The 15,677-nt window shown below is 46.6% G+C and overlaps 1 long non-coding RNA gene across 1 annotated transcript; it reads left to right on the plus strand.

Annotated features, from left to right (window-relative positions):
* Positions 1-8,580: 8,580 nt before the first annotated feature.
* Positions 8,581-12,078, plus strand: LOC112212343. The gene is made up of 2 exons (XR_004461163.1): positions 8,581-9,178; positions 9,750-12,078. It is a non-coding gene; the product is annotated as an uncharacterized LOC112212343 (long non-coding RNA).
* Positions 12,079-15,677: the final 3,599 nt, after the last annotated feature.

Below are 15,677 nucleotides of genomic sequence, written 5' to 3' on the forward strand. Positions count from 1 at the left end.
TGTAGGCCGAAACGCATACGTCTTGGCTCGCGGTACGCATCCGGAGTCAACGAGCCTCTGGCGTTGTTTTCATCGCCGCTTATCGAGCGCAGAGTTCATTAATATAGGCGAGAGATCGTGCTGCCGAATAAACAGCACCCAGGACGCAGACACGCGGCACGAGTCAACTTGAACCCCGTGGAGAACGTTTCATCGAGATTGCTGGGAGGAAAGATATGGCTCGTCAGTTGGACCCTACCGGCCAATACTGAAGAGAACAACTCATCTGCCTTGCAGAAAAACTTATAAGAAATCGAAGATTCCATCCTTCCTTTGTTTTTTCCTTTTTTTCTTCGTTACTCGTGACAGATAAATATCACCACGTTGACATCATGGCAGCTGGATTGGACCCCACAGGACTCTACTGAACACAGCGAAACCAGAAGAGCTGGAAACAACCTCTCCCCACTACACGCAGAGCAACCACAGAGATAGCCGATCGAAATACTCGCGTCCCGTGGCCAGTTTCCGTGTCGAGTTGATTATTTATATATACAAGTTGAATTTCAAGACGCATGCTGCAACATGGCTGGACTTGATCCGACCGGTCAGTACTGAAGGGAAGTGGAGGTAGGTCGAGGAGGAGGATTCCGGAAGAAACAAGGAAGTAATCGAGAGTCGAGATACCTCAAGGTCGCGACATGGCTGCCAGCACGGGCCTTGATCCCACCGGCCAATATTGAAGTTCTCTCGAGCTTCTTAATTATCTAAGGAGGGGAACGGCAGACGGCGACGAAGCCGACGTGAAACGTTCGTGAATCGACGATGGAACACGTGAGAAGAAGAGAGGAAACCTCGACCTCGTATTTGAGGAGACCCGAGTGGAGCATCCACATACGGAAGGGAAGACATCGCCCGCCGTTCTCGTTGGATGAGACTCATCAATGAAGCGTTCAGAGACTGTCATTGCCTGCATCTAAGAGGTAAGTCCGTTAATTACTCTTTCTCGTGTTCGTATTTATAGAGCAGCCTGCTCTCTGTCGGCGGCTCTCTGACCGGCTCATCGATCGCGGAATTCAACGCGTCTCTTTCCCCCCGTTTCTTCTTCTTCTCCTATCCCCCCTCTCTTTCTGTCTCTTTCACCTGGACTTATCTACACGAGAGTTAATCACCGGCTAGTCGATCATCGTGATCATCGTCGTTGACGCATTTTTCTTGTCACCGACAGATACTTCGAGTCGATAGAAACGAGTTCACCTGTATCCTCCTCTCTTACATAATACTCGTCGTACGCTGACATATGGTAGCGGTATTCTCCTCGCGAGTTCGATCAAAGATCGTTATTATTTCATGATTTTTACGAAATCGAACGCAAATAAAGGAACTTTGTTTTTATCGCGTTGCTCTCTCTCTCTCTGGAAATGCGATCTATCGATCGTTTATTTCTTTCGTTGATGATTTCTCGATTACTCGAGGGTCTGCGTCAAGCATCGTGATACCTTCGCAAGCGACGCGATCGAATCGCGACTACTTGAACTTCTCTTTCGGCGATCAACCCTCCCACTTCGTTCGTTTCTGTCTCCCTCTCGAGTCACCTCCACCACCTCTACCTTGTTCGGCATAGTCGTCGCGGTGCTATTCGCGTCCAGGTCGCAAAAGAAGGGAGGATTCCTCTTGAAAGATTCGCTGACCCGCGCGTGACCGGCGACTCAAAACGAGAGAAGAGGGAGCCGGTTAAAAACGAACACGCTGCCAGCCCCGCGGGCAGAGCGGGGAGGCAACTGTCTGATTTCTTCACGTTACGTCACGTTACTCGAATACGAGTGACGTTCGCGTCGTTTGTCTGTTCGACGATCTCGCTTCTGTCCTTTTGACCTATCGTTCATATCCAGGATAAATGATTGGTTTAATATCCGATTCAATTTTAGCTGCAAACAAATTGCATTTTTTTTCATGCATAAATCGTTCGGTTCTCTTGTCGCGGTTACGAACAGGTGCCCCGCCAGTCGGTCTAGAACGTTCACCTCTCTCTTCCTCTCTCTGTTTGTCGGCAGCTACGCAGCCAAATATGTCGTTGCCGCGCGTAATTAGGGGAACTTCTGGCGGCTAAGATCTCTTTTCTTCCGTACACTACGACTTCGCCTCCTTTCACAGACGATTTTATCCATCTTGTTTTGAGTGCTTGTAGTTTACTATACTTCCGTTTCGTTCTTCTTACTTTCGTTTAACACGTACTCGTTTCCTCTGTATTGTCCGACTTTTGTGTCTTTCCATTGTATTAAAAATAGTGGAACGTGGAAGTTCTGGATCGAGAAAGTCGAACGACCGCGTTTACAGGAAACTCACGGGTGCACTTCCTGGTCGCCGGAGGCTTTCGCAAAGTCACGAAATTAGTCTTGGTTCCATGGGAAAGACAAGACCCCGATAGAGAGTATAAGCCGAGGAAGCCTCGTCCGACTCCTCACATGGCCGAGTTCATTGACACCAGCTGAGTTTTGGGCATTCACCGTCCCGGTCGTGCGCGCGCGCCGACGATCGTGCTCTCCTCGTCAGGAATAAGCGATCGTTGGTTCGTTCGTACGCGCTCGGTCGGCTCGGTTCTCGCTCTCGGCCACCGGTGCGCGCGTTTCTCTCGCTCGAAAACGATCGTTTTCGTGCGGGACAGCTCTCTCTCGCAAGCGGGAAACTCCGGCGAAAATTTCGCCAACCGGTCGAGCACGCTCCGAGCTCGTGTACGTTCTATACGATCATCGAAGAAAGAGGATCTTTCACGAAAAACCTTCACGTATTTTATCCGCGAGCACATGTATCGATTCACTCCTGCCTCGTTCTCGCGATCGCGCAATTATTTTTATCGTCGCGTTCTCGCGCGCCCCGCCCCGCCGCTGCTAATCTATATTCATCCGGCGTGTTTAGTAAAAGCCAACGAACACGGCAGAAATCCCATAGAAAATCCGCGGCCACTCAGTAAATCACTTCCTCCGGCGATTCGCATCGAGGCGAATCACCCAACATTGTTTCGCCTCTCTGTCCACGATCTGGTTACGAAAATGATGGAAAGGCGACAGCCACGGAGAACGTCGCATCATTCGTGCATCATCCACGAGATGAGAGAGGACGAGGGAGAGCTGGAGAGAGAGAGAGAGAGAGAGGGAGAGAGAGAGAGTGTGTGAGAGAGAGAGTGGGATTACGCGTGACCTAGGACAACATACCGCGCGACCTGCATGCCAATCGTTTCTCTCTTGCTCTCTCGCGTATATTCGCACATTCCTTCTTCCCTTCTTTTCCGCGCGTTAGCCATGTACACTCTTTACTCCGTTCTTCTTCGCGCGCTTCTTCTCTTGCTTCCCCTTCGTTCGACCAGTCGACCTGGTCGCTAAGATTTAAAAAATTCCGGACAAGTCCGTCGAAATGTTGAACAGCACTCGTAATGAGATTCAATGTCTTATAATAGTCGAGCCGAGGTGATATCAATAGTCCTGTGACGCATCGAATCAATCGGTTTAGAGCGAGGCGCCGCGATGCTATCGAACCCAGCGGTCGCAGATTTTGGCAGCCAGGCATCTGAACGGGTCGATGCAGCTCGCATAACAATGGCGCCCCCGGATTTGAATTTGGTTACGTGCTCGGACACTGGCCGATACGATGCCTCCTCCTCCACCTTCGCCTCCTCCTCTTCGACCTACGTATCGGACGCATGCGCACACACTTGCACATACGGCGACGAAAAACTAAGGCTTGACTTTATTTGGCCTGGGACCAGTGCTCCATCCAATTCCCGATCGTTTCCTTGTCAATATCGATCTTTCTTCAAAGTCATCTCGCGATATCTTTAAATCTCTCATACTGATATAATAAACAGTCAGATGTAAAAATGATGCCTCTTTGTGCCTTTAGGCAAACAGATGTTTTATTGTCTATCGTATGCTTCGCACATAATAGCACGATGAATGAATTTAATACACAGTCATCCATCAGAAATCGTACCGAAAGAGAAAGTCGACGATTTTTCTCGAAACCACGTGCTCAATGAAATGATTATTCTCCGTATCGACGATTAATTTCAATCTGTAGTAGCGATATCGAGTTTGTTTCTCCTCTCGGAAATTAATCGATTCACGTCTGTTCTTTTTTTATACCCGTCTGTCTTCTTCTTTCTGTAATGCGACGCCAGATATGATTTATCGGCGAGTAGCCACGCGAGCACGTGAAACACGGTGAACACGTACGAGTTTACACGAGCGTTAAACTGCTGATCCTAGCGTCGCGTCGCGTTACCCCGTTTCTTCCGCCGTATTTCGCCGTCGGGGGACTCTCGCTAAAAAAAGAAATGAAGAAAAAAAAAAGAAAAAATAGAAAATGAAAAAGAGCTAAACGTCAGCCTTGAACAACGTCATCGACGCTTGCAGCAACGGTTTTTAAAATAAAAAAACACGGCACTTTTTATCCCCTTACCCCACTCTACGCTTCATAGAACTATTTACGCGAGCTGACTGGTTACAATGTGACACAAGTGGTATAATAAAAGTGGCTAATAAGCCGCGCCGGTTATTACGATTATTAATATCGCGGAGCTAGATCATTAAATCGCGATAATCGCGCGGAGCAAAACGATCGCTGACTGAAAAGGAACAACTCGCGCTCGTTGCCTGTACACAAAGAGCAGATACACGCGGTCCCTGTATTCTCCTCCCGTGCCAGACATTCCCCCATCCTTCCATTCTATTTTTCAACCTTCTTCAATTCTTTTTCTCTTTCCTCTCTATCCTCTCTAGCCAGTCGGATGTTCCGAGATAGTCGTTCTCCATCTTCTGCCGCGTTCTACTAACGTCCACTCTTTTTTTTAAAGCTTCTACAACTTTTTTCCATTGGCCTTTTCGGTCTTTTACTTTGTACGGCCGTACAGGAGATTCGGAGGTTCGTTCACCTCGAACCTCGGTCGTCACAGACTCCTATAGAAACGTGTACGCATTGGTCGTGTGTAGACCGCGTCTAGCTAACCTGGAATAACGCTTCTCCTATCCGAGATCGTGGCTCAGAGACCGGACTTTAATTCGACATTCCACGGATCCCTCCACGCGGCGGCGGCGTTTCCTTGCACTTGGTTTCTCACCGCCTCGAAAATTCTCCTCCGACTCCTGAACCGTTCCACGTTATGCACTACCGTCGCACTGGATGTCCTTGTACCGCCGCAATTCCGTTTGCCTCGATTATGATCCGTTCGCGGGTCGATTACGTCAAAACGCGCTCTCGAATAAACTCGTGGATCGAAGGTGGAGGTTGACCGTGACGGATTTTCCCAGTTGTCGGCCATTTCGGGATTTCCATGACCGATCGATCGATATTAGTCATCCGATTGATACAAGCAACACAACAGGAAACTCTCGTAACGAGCAACTCTCTCGAATCTATATTCTGCATTCAAAATGTTCGAATTTAAATGTAAATCGAAAATTCGCGAAATTACCGAGCCGAGCCGTGGAATCATCAGCTCGCAGGCATCGCGGCAACCTTTCGCGGCGTCGTGTCGCGTAGGTGGTGAATAAAAAACGCAACCTGCGGGATAGTGGCTGCGTGGTGGGGTCGGCGAAAGAACGTTGGAGGGAGGTTTGAAAAGGCCAATATCGGCACGGTGGTATCTGGTGACTCTGCCAGAGGTAAATAGGCCATGGCCGTCCTCGTGGTTGTCGTCGATCGTCGTCGTGTGGTCGCTCGCGCAACACGAAATTCCCTCGGAGCGGACGAGTAAACGTTCTCGCCTGGCTAAACGTCTCCTCTCTGATGGTGTATCTTAGACGAACGATATCACGATTATAGCAGCCAGGCAATCATCATCGGGATGTGTTCGATGTGCATCGAAGGTCTGGCCAGGCAACAAGCGGCATAATGCCAACCAGTGGCATTTACGCCGGCAAGACCACCTTTGCCTCGACTCTCCTATCTCTCTCTATTTCACTTGACGGTTCTCTGTCCCACCAACGATGTTCTTTCTTTTCTATCCCTCTTCTTTCTCCTCTTCCCTCCCTACTTACGTTGCTGTAGTCATTCTCTCGATCTTTTTCCTTCTTTCTCTCCGTTTCGATCGTGGTCGAGGTGCACGAGCTGCTGCTTCTTTAGCGTTCCATTACCAGCGTTCTATGGAATGCATCGGTCTCTCGCAACACCTACGAACCTGGAATTCGCGGAATCAGACAGAGTCTTTGGATTTGATACCGTTTTGGAGTAAACTTCTCTTTTCCCATTTAAAACCGCAGTTCGTTTATTCTTGTGGAATAGGTAGCGTATTTTGAAATCGGATCACAGCTGTCGTCGTTTTAACGAAATTTTGTTTTCGTCGCAATAGCTTCTCTTGATTTCTGGATCACGGCCAAGAATTGTTTCGAGTTCGTCCTATTTACGCGGATTTGGATTCATCCTATTTATTCAGATTCGGGCTCATCTTCTTTTCCGTGCTACGGACGCCGTGCTGGCGGACGTATAACAAGGTAGGAACAGCCGCAGGAATTTCCTTCGGCCGGTAGTAAAATCCTCTTCTACCTAATTGTACGTGACTCATCCGCATAATCTTGCTCCTTTCTAATAAAATCCCTGGACCATGTTGCTCCGGGCTGCCCGAGATTAAACTATTTTTGTTTCAAGAGGGAAATTTTTTAAGAAATCTGATCGTTCGAGAAGAACCAAACAACCATCCAGGCAAGGAAGAAAAAACAGAAAAGTATAAAATAAAAAAGAAAGGAAGAAAAGAGAATCGAAGCGAGTGTTGGTCAATGTGGTCGAACTTCTCTCTTTCCGTCGGTAGTCGGTAGCTAGGTATACGAAGTGATCGCGTGGTGGTGCTGACCTATGGTGGCAGAGAAGTAGCGGTGTGTCGCGTAGAACGGTGCCAGAGTGGTGGTGAGCGGCTCGCCTTGACGAGAAAATCACGTGGCCGCGGGAAATGACTTGTTATATAAACTAATGATTATCCGGGTACTTGTGCATTGCCGTGTGTCTTAACCAATGAGTCCGGCACAGGTTGATCAGCCCTCTGCTCGCTACATATGTACACACAATATCGATAGTCCCTGTACGGTAATCTGCAGGGTCCTCGATTTTCTCTGGCGACCGGGACACAGACCGCATGCACAGCTCATTATCACGGCAGCTCATTTAACTTACGGCCAACAGATAACACGCGAGATAACGGATAACGCCCCCGAGACGCCGCTCTAATAATAATATATGAGGCAAGCAGGCGTTGCGGCCACCTCGATCGTTCCCGAGCAGGAAATTCAGTCGGCAGATAAGGCCCAAGGAGATCGAGATGTCACGTTGGAACGCGAGATTCATCGTCCCGCAGCTCGTGCAACTTTACTTCCTCGCACTTTGAATATGCAAACAGCCTGTTGAATGTTACCGGCATCGGGAACCGATTGTCAGCCATTCGTTTTATAATCCAAAACACGTAGTGTTAATGTCTCGTCGATTTTGAAACGAGAATTTCAACCTTCGTTCGTTTTTTATATAAATTTGAGACGATGCGATAAATGTAAAAAACAAAACGCTTGCGAAAACATATAAATTTATATAATAAGCTAACGTATAGGAATTTTGTTTCGCTTTAATTTCCAATCTTTAGTAAAAATATCCGAAACTTTGATTATCCTTCTATTTATTTTTTATTGTACATAAATTTTTTTATAGTTCCGTTAATTCAATACGTAGGGCAAATTAAGTTAAGAAAATGAGGGACGGACGATAGTTAAGGGACCTTGACTCGTTGCCTTCGAACGGGAGATCGTTAACTGCGGATAGAACGAATGACACCTTTCGATTAGATCGTGGATTAACGATCTCACACTCGATGTTGATTGGCTTTCAATCTGCTAGGAATTAACTTCTGTTACGAAACTACTATTAAATCTACATTAGTCGGTACGAAGATCTAGACATACAATGTCTTTCATATTTTTTCAATAAATTGTCTTCGCAACATAAAATAAAGCTTTAACGAAACAACACCTACAAACCTAAGCATTGAGACATCGGTAAAATGCATAGTAGCTAATCAACATAACGAAGAGGAGAAATGAGCTCGTATGGGGAAAATCGGCGGCGTATTCGCGGGCATAGAACGATCGAGATATCGGGTAGGCCATGGAAGTAGGTCAACGTCGTGTGGGCAAGACGGAGAACCAAGTTCAGGGGCGAACTGCAGCGCCGTGCCCGAAGCACACGGACTCTCCTGGTGGCTTAGGTTAGGTCTTCTCACTCGTTCTTTCTCCAACGTGCATACCTCCCTCTCGAGAAGGAGGCGCAACGCGCACGCGGACACGATGGAGCGAACAGAGACGGCGGAGGCGGTCTAACGGACTTCTCTGGTCTGCCTAGTTTTATTTTTCCACTGGACCCGGAGCGTGTGGCCATTCGTTCCGTTCCTCTCTCGCACTCGTCCTCGCACACCACCACCCGGTTGGATACACTTCTACACGCGGCTGCCGCCGTCGAAGAGGGAGAGAGTGGCGTTTCACGACATCGTTCTCGTTTTCTCTTTCTCCCCCATGAAACGATCTTGGCCTAGGCGCTTTCTCCGTGGCGAGAAAAAAGGGGACGATCCCTACAAGTAACGTTTTCGGATGAACTTGGCCCAGAAATGGCCCCCAGTGGAAAGTGCAAGTGAAACCTCTCTCTCGAAAGAGAGAGCCGTCTATCGTTTCATCTTCCACTTCCATTTGTTCCTCTAACGTAGTCACATTTCACGTTCTATCCAGCGAACTCTATGAGTTCCTCGATACGATCGATTGTTCCGCGTGAACGTGAACTCGCTCCATTTCCTTTCTTCATCTTCATTGCCGTAAGATCGTTGTTAGTAAATTGCCTAAGGCGAGAGAATCGTTAGCTCTCAGGATTACTCACGGTATCTTTTCCTATGACCGTTTCTACGAATCCGATCCATGCGCAGATCGAATGGACAAAAAGACAGAGTTCTGGCGTCGCGACCTCGGCGAAATCGTCGCGAAGGCCGTTCGACACGGTTCGCGCAGCTGGTTCGCAACTGGACGCCGGAAGATATATTGTATCGATTAGCAATAAAACGCGCACACCGTTCGCGAATAAACGGCACAGACAACTAGGTTGCTAGGTAGGTGGGTGAAGTAGGTAGAACGTAGGTAGCCGGTAACGCGTCACTCGTCTCTCTGTTCCGCAGCCCTGTGTATATGTAAGTACATAGAACTCGCGCGCCTTTTATCGTTCCAAGTGTTTCGAAAGCAAGCGAAATGCTTCAGCAGTTGTCAGCTGACGTTTACATCGTCTTGTATGTTTTCGGTGATAACTGGCTGATTTTATCTACGTGTAAAGATATATAGGCGTTATTAAACGTATGGAATGGGCTTGAAAGGAGGGGTGTCGATTCCACGTGGAGGTCACGCGTCCCTGAGGATCGCGGCTCCAGCCAGGGCGTGGTTTCTTATGCAGTTTTTACCCGCCTAGAATGCACCAGACGACCTTCGCTAGGATCAGGATATTCCGCTTCTATGACTCGCTCCCTCGTTCTGCTGGTTCACCTCACCCACCGCGCCCTCATGACATCCCATAACCACTCTCACTGCGCGATTTCGCTCCGCGCTGATTTTCCTTTCTTCTAATCGTCCAACGATACAAATATAACTATGTTAATGATATCGGCACCTGTCCATTCTCTTTTAAATGTACTACAATTCTATGAAATTCTACGAAACGCGTACAAAACATGTGGAAGTAACAACGGTACGTTTTCTCTTCTTTTGCAGAGAGACCAGCAACAACGTCACTGCCGTCCGAGGAATCCGGATCGTTGCGCGATCGAACCTAGCTCGCGACCGCGATCCATGCCCCTCGATAGAAGCAAGGAACACAAGAATGGAAGCTTCGCACTGCCATGGACATCAGTCACCTAGTCGCTGCTGCTCTTCGTTCGTCGTTTGTCGAGCAAGCAAGTGAGCGCGAGGACTGGATGCGTTTAAACCGTCGAATCTCGCCGTTGCACCCGGCGGTCTGCAGGGTTGTCCGTTTCGACGCGCGTTCGTTTAACTTTCAACCGCCCTTTCATTTATAGCGCAGGCGACCTTGAAAATGTTACTATTTTTTTTATTACTATTATTATAATTATTTAAATCGTAATATTAAGGGGCACTAAGGCACCGTTATAAATAATATAAATATATATAATATAAATATGTACATGTATGAAAACGTAGGTGCGGACGAAGGATCCTAAAACACAATGACTGCGAACTTCCGCATCCCGTATCTCTGCTACCGCTGGAAAATTGTTGTCATTACTCTCCGATAGTTACTTGGTTACTGTAAAGACACACTACATACCCACACATACAGATACACCAACAGACGCGTTCAAGTACACGCGACGTACTTACACACACATACACACACACAGAGAAGCATACACTGGCCGTACAAACACCAGGACTAAACGTGTATCCAGTTGAATTTACTAAACGTTCGTCGGCTTGTTCGGCGGGTAACGTGTATCCAGTCTGATTGCATTTAAAAGCAGAGTAGAACGTGGCCAAGCACGTTTTAGTAAATTCAATGAAAAATGTTGTTCTTTCCGTATGTTACTGCTACCACCGCTATTACTACCGCCACTATATCGTCGCCTGTTACACTGCAATTACGCGCTACCAGTATACTACTTATTCGCCGATATAGCCGTTACGAGACGTAAACACGGCCATTGGAAAAATACATGTTGTCCCTCAATTATAGCGAACGATTCCAATACTATTGAGTTTCGCGTTTTCGAGATCGCTGGTGACCTGGTTGATCGATCATGAAACTCTACGATACTAGCGGACAAAGAAAAATGGCAACAATCTGTTCTCTCTTCGACCCTTATATTACGAAATTATTCTTATCCTATTCTCTCTAGAATATATTTATTATGAACCAAACAACAACCGACTGTGTCTTCTCTTATCCTGTTTTGCCTCCTACCTATGAGAAAATCTCTGGCATCTAACGAGTTTAAGAAACTATCATCGGGGAATAGCGATCGTTATCGGATATCTTGACGACCAAAGTTTTCGAGCACAATGGTACACGGTCACCAGTGAGTCGAACGTACCGAAAACGAACGAGGCTCGACGAACGAAGTAAAGAATCGAGAAGAAAAGGGAAAGAACAAAAAAAGGATTCTTCGATTGCCTATTTTTCGTTGAAATTGCGCACACGAGTGTTCGTTGACCCGTTCCTCTACTCGCGCTCGCGCTACGTGTTCGTACGAGCTGCACGCGAGAGAGAATGCGCCTCAAAGCACGACGGCCGGCCAACAGGAGCGCGGTTTTCTCTCTTACCGCCTCTCTCCTTCTCCCTTTTCCCCCTGACACTGTCTCTTTCTTTCCACCTTTCTCTCTGTCTGTGGTCGTCAGGAAGCAGTTACTGTGCGGCCGCGTGCATTGTTACACATAACTTCTTTCCATCCTCGGCGTTGTAACGCGCGCGATCCGCGCGTTTTCAGCCACGAACACGCCGCGCGCTTTGCATTCCACGCGCACACGTCGCGGTTTTTCGCGGGCCCGTCCCACGATCCCGATCGTTGACGTTTCCACCGAGTGGCGACTATTGTCATTGTTCCGAACTTCGTCTCGACTACGACGTTTAGTTACCGTGATCATCCGTGAAGATGATTCTCTTGCGGCGGAACGGAATTATACAAAGAATCGGAAGAAACTTTGGTGTCGAATTCGACCTGCTATATACGATTAATGGATTTATGGCACGGATGGTAGAAACTCTGTATGCTTTGCAGAATATAAAATTATAAACTTTTGATATCGAATCGAACCTACAATTTATGATTATGAATTTTATGATTATGAATTTAAAATTAAACGATTTTGACGTCAAATTTGATCCGTAATCTTTGATTATTCTCTCGAAGCCACTTTTTTTTTTATAACAGTATCGCATAAATAACATGTCAATCTATCGAGCGTATAGAACTCCATTACCTCTGTTTGCTTGGTTGATGCAATAAACCCGTTTATAGCAGTGATTCCTTAATTGCCTCGAGCAATGGCTAAATGAAACGCAAATATAATAAATTACCTACTGAAATATCAGTACACAATGTTCCAGAGTTTATAAACCCAGTTTATACACTCGACAAATTTTAAATAATTTTTTTCTTGTTTTCCTTTTTGTCAGTTTCTGCATCTCGTACGATCGTTGAAGCCCGTTATTTGCTTGATACACCTTAATTGTATCTATTGGAGCGACGTTGTGTTAATATTATCTTTACAAGTAGCGTCGTTATCAATGATATTACGTTATTTTCACCTCGATCGCGATTAACGTTACGTTCGATTGTTCCAGCCGCGTTAACGATCTCTCCTCGGACCTGGACGTTCCACTTGGATGTCCTCCTCTCCTCGCCTCTCCTCTTCCTGCTCCGCTCGGTACGGATCGCGATCGCACGTTGTAAAACAGAGAAGCGAAGCGAGAAGAAGCGGCAAGCCGAGGAGAGAAAGACGGAGAGAGGAAATCGGAAGGTTTGCGTTGTATGTAGTTACGGCGAGAGAAAGGAGAGATAGCCGAATGCATCGACAAAGCGCGAGAGAAAAGAGTGCAGTACGAATGCGGGTTCGAGCGAGAGAAATAGAGACGGGCTCGCTGCACACAGATTCTATACACACATATCCATATAAAAAAAAAAAAAAATACGAGTAATATATATATATATTTTTCTTTTTTCGTATTTTTCTGTTCGGGGTCGAATCGCGAGGAATGGGTCGGGCGGAAGTCTACCGAGAAATGGTTCTGGTAAAGTTCTACGTAACGCGATAAAATCGTAATTTAGTTTCATAGGACCATGAAGTTTGAAGTAAAAGTTAAGTGAAAGGAAAGCGGGAGGCTTCCTATGTTTAACGTTGATATAGATTGCTGAAGTTGCGGTAATCATTCGCGTGGAATCCTGGAATATGCAGTTTTGTCGCGCATTGAGCACATGTGAACACGTGCCAACGTGTATGTTTCCCCGTCATGATCCTCGTGACCTTTCTGTGGAACGCAACGATCGATAGATCGATAAGTTTGTTACCGGAGGTTACGCCAGGAAGACCGTGTTCACCATTTTCGCTGCTAATATCCAATCTATCGTTCGGTTAATTAGCAACGAGCCTGCGATACAGTCAGTTCATCGTCCATGGAAGCGCACCCTTGGGTTATTTTACTTCTTTACCATCCTAGATAAAGAAAATAGTGTATCTCTTTCCTTATCGTTTACACCTTGTTTCTCCTCGTTTTCTTGTATAATAAACTACGAGAGGGTAGAAAAGGAGAAAGAAACGCGACGACCGATCAAACGTCGTTGTTGCTTTCCTCTTTCCTCCTGCCACTTTTTCTCTTCGCGACCGCTTCCTGCGCGCCTCTAGCTGGCCTTCGAGATGGAAATATTTTCGCTGATCACGCTCTATCGCGATTGAGTCATTTCTAAACGGGGTACATTTCTTCTTTCCTTCCTTTATCGATACTTTACAAAAAAAGAATATTTCCATACCCTCTAAAATAGTACTTAATCATCCATCTCGAATATAACCCTAATCGATAATTATATCGTATTAGCAATAAATCAGCGATCGTATCGTATCAACGATAAACCTTTCGAAGCTTAATTATGACTCGATCTCGGCATCGATGTCGAGGAAGGCAGAGTAGACGAACGAGCTGAAAAGGCAGCGTATCGGCGAAAAGAATCGCTAAATCTCGAGCACGTGGCGCTGGCGGTTGCCGTGGGCCACCCTTGTTGCCCGATAAAATCGCATGGAGGCGCGAAAGGGGTAATTTTTACGGGCACCGCGACTAATCGCAAGGGATCGCCGATCGGCGGCGCACCGGGGCACGTGGCACGCACTCTCTTCTCTCTTTTGTTTTTGCAGACCTCCAGGCGACTCGGCACTAGGTTACTGGGTTCTCTTCTCGGGTTGCCTCCTTCCCCTTCGTCTTGCTGCCCCCACCACCAACACCCGGCCAACTCCCGGCTCTCTTTCCCTCGACCCTGACGGTGTGGACGCGGCGAACCGAGGTATACCCCGGATATGCGAGATGCACCTTTGCCCGCGCTGACATAACGTATCGGGTTATTTCGCCACTGGCCGAACCTGATCCTTTCGCAGCTTTTCGCCGCCACCAAATGACACCCTGCTTTTGTTTCGGCCCTGGCCTCATTGTTAGTGACACGGATTCGGGGGAAAAGTTTAGTCCGTGTTTAACGAATGACAAATTGAAATTGTCTCTGATCTTGATTCGTTCGTTCTAACCACGCTTCTGTACGAATGTTTCATCAAACGTAACTCGATTTAAAAGTCAGAGAAATTGGAATAAAGAATGTACCTTATTTACTTGGATCGGCCGTTTCGTTTACCATTGGACAATAAAAAATAATAAAAGAATAAGTAGCATTCTAACGAGCAAAGTCGAGGCCCCGTCCTTGACTTCCGGCAAGAAATGGCTGCGTTTTTCCGAGCAACGATTCAGGAACTGGCGTTTCTCGTGAATGTTCTTGTGCCGTGTTCAATTGCGAGACAATGAGAAGAAAATTCGAACAGCCTTCCCGAGATAGTTAAAGTCGATCGCTTTAGAAGCGAAGCTTCCAATTGTCTACGAAAATTCTCGCCTGTTTTGCGTACGTGTCAAGAAAGAAGAAGGTCGGGGAGGGAAGAAAGAAGCGGCAGCGTTATTTTTAACGGTCCCAGGTAGGTTCCAATTTTTCGCGATCCCGTTAGGGGACCCTGTTCAAGAAAAAAGACAAATCCGTGACCTCGAAGAGCGCAGCGAGGTGCACCGTAAACGCATAAATACGAAAAAGAAAAGACGGCGGAAATTTGCAAAACGACGACAGAATTACGGTTCGCGACCTTGCGTCGTCCATTTCTATTCGACCATTGATTGTTTCTTTTTCTCCTGTCCTTTTTTCGAGGAAGGCAAATTTTATGCGTCCAGACACGCGCTGTCGCCTCTGCTTCTGCTCCTTCTATTTTTTCTTTCTTGCTTTCCGCGTTGCATTCTGCAGAATATCGACTTTCGACGCTTAGCATTCCGCAGCGGTTCCAGTTCTCCTCGTTTGGCACCGGAACGAGGTGATAAACCCGAGAAAAGAATCGCCCCCGTGTAAACCAGGATCTTGCTCCTCCTAAAGCCTGTATCTTTGTTGCTCTCAGTCATGTTCTTCAAGAAAGACTTTTATACACTTTCAAAAATATCCTATTGTCCAATTCACTTTTGATTTTCTTTTCTACCTGCGATAATAACAGCAGGGAACGATCGATTAATACTATTCTGATACCGTGGAGAAATGGAAAGGTGAGCGCATTATGAAAATGATCGCATCTAGTAATCGTATCTGCAGCTGAGAAAAACAAGCGAAATATGAACAGTTAATTTTTTTCAAGCCTGCATACCATAGTATATGATTCACAATTGGAGAAATTTCCAAACTTCACCATTTCCAAAATTCACGGTGTTGTAATAATCATGACGCCCTGCAACCAATTATCTAACTAGCAACTAAAGAATCTACCACGAAAAAGGTACCTAAGTAGTCGAACCTTTCCACAATTCAATATCTTCTTACCAAGTACGTTTTACCATATTTACAATTTCTGGGCCCCGCTGACAGCTGAAAACATGAAGTTTTGTTTGCTTCCAAGACAATCGAA

This window comes from Bombus impatiens, unplaced genomic scaffold, assembly GCF_000188095.3.
Source record: "Bombus impatiens unplaced genomic scaffold, BIMP_2.2 scf_0151, whole genome shotgun sequence".
Lineage (NCBI taxonomy): Eukaryota > Metazoa > Arthropoda > Insecta > Hymenoptera > Apidae > Bombus > Bombus impatiens.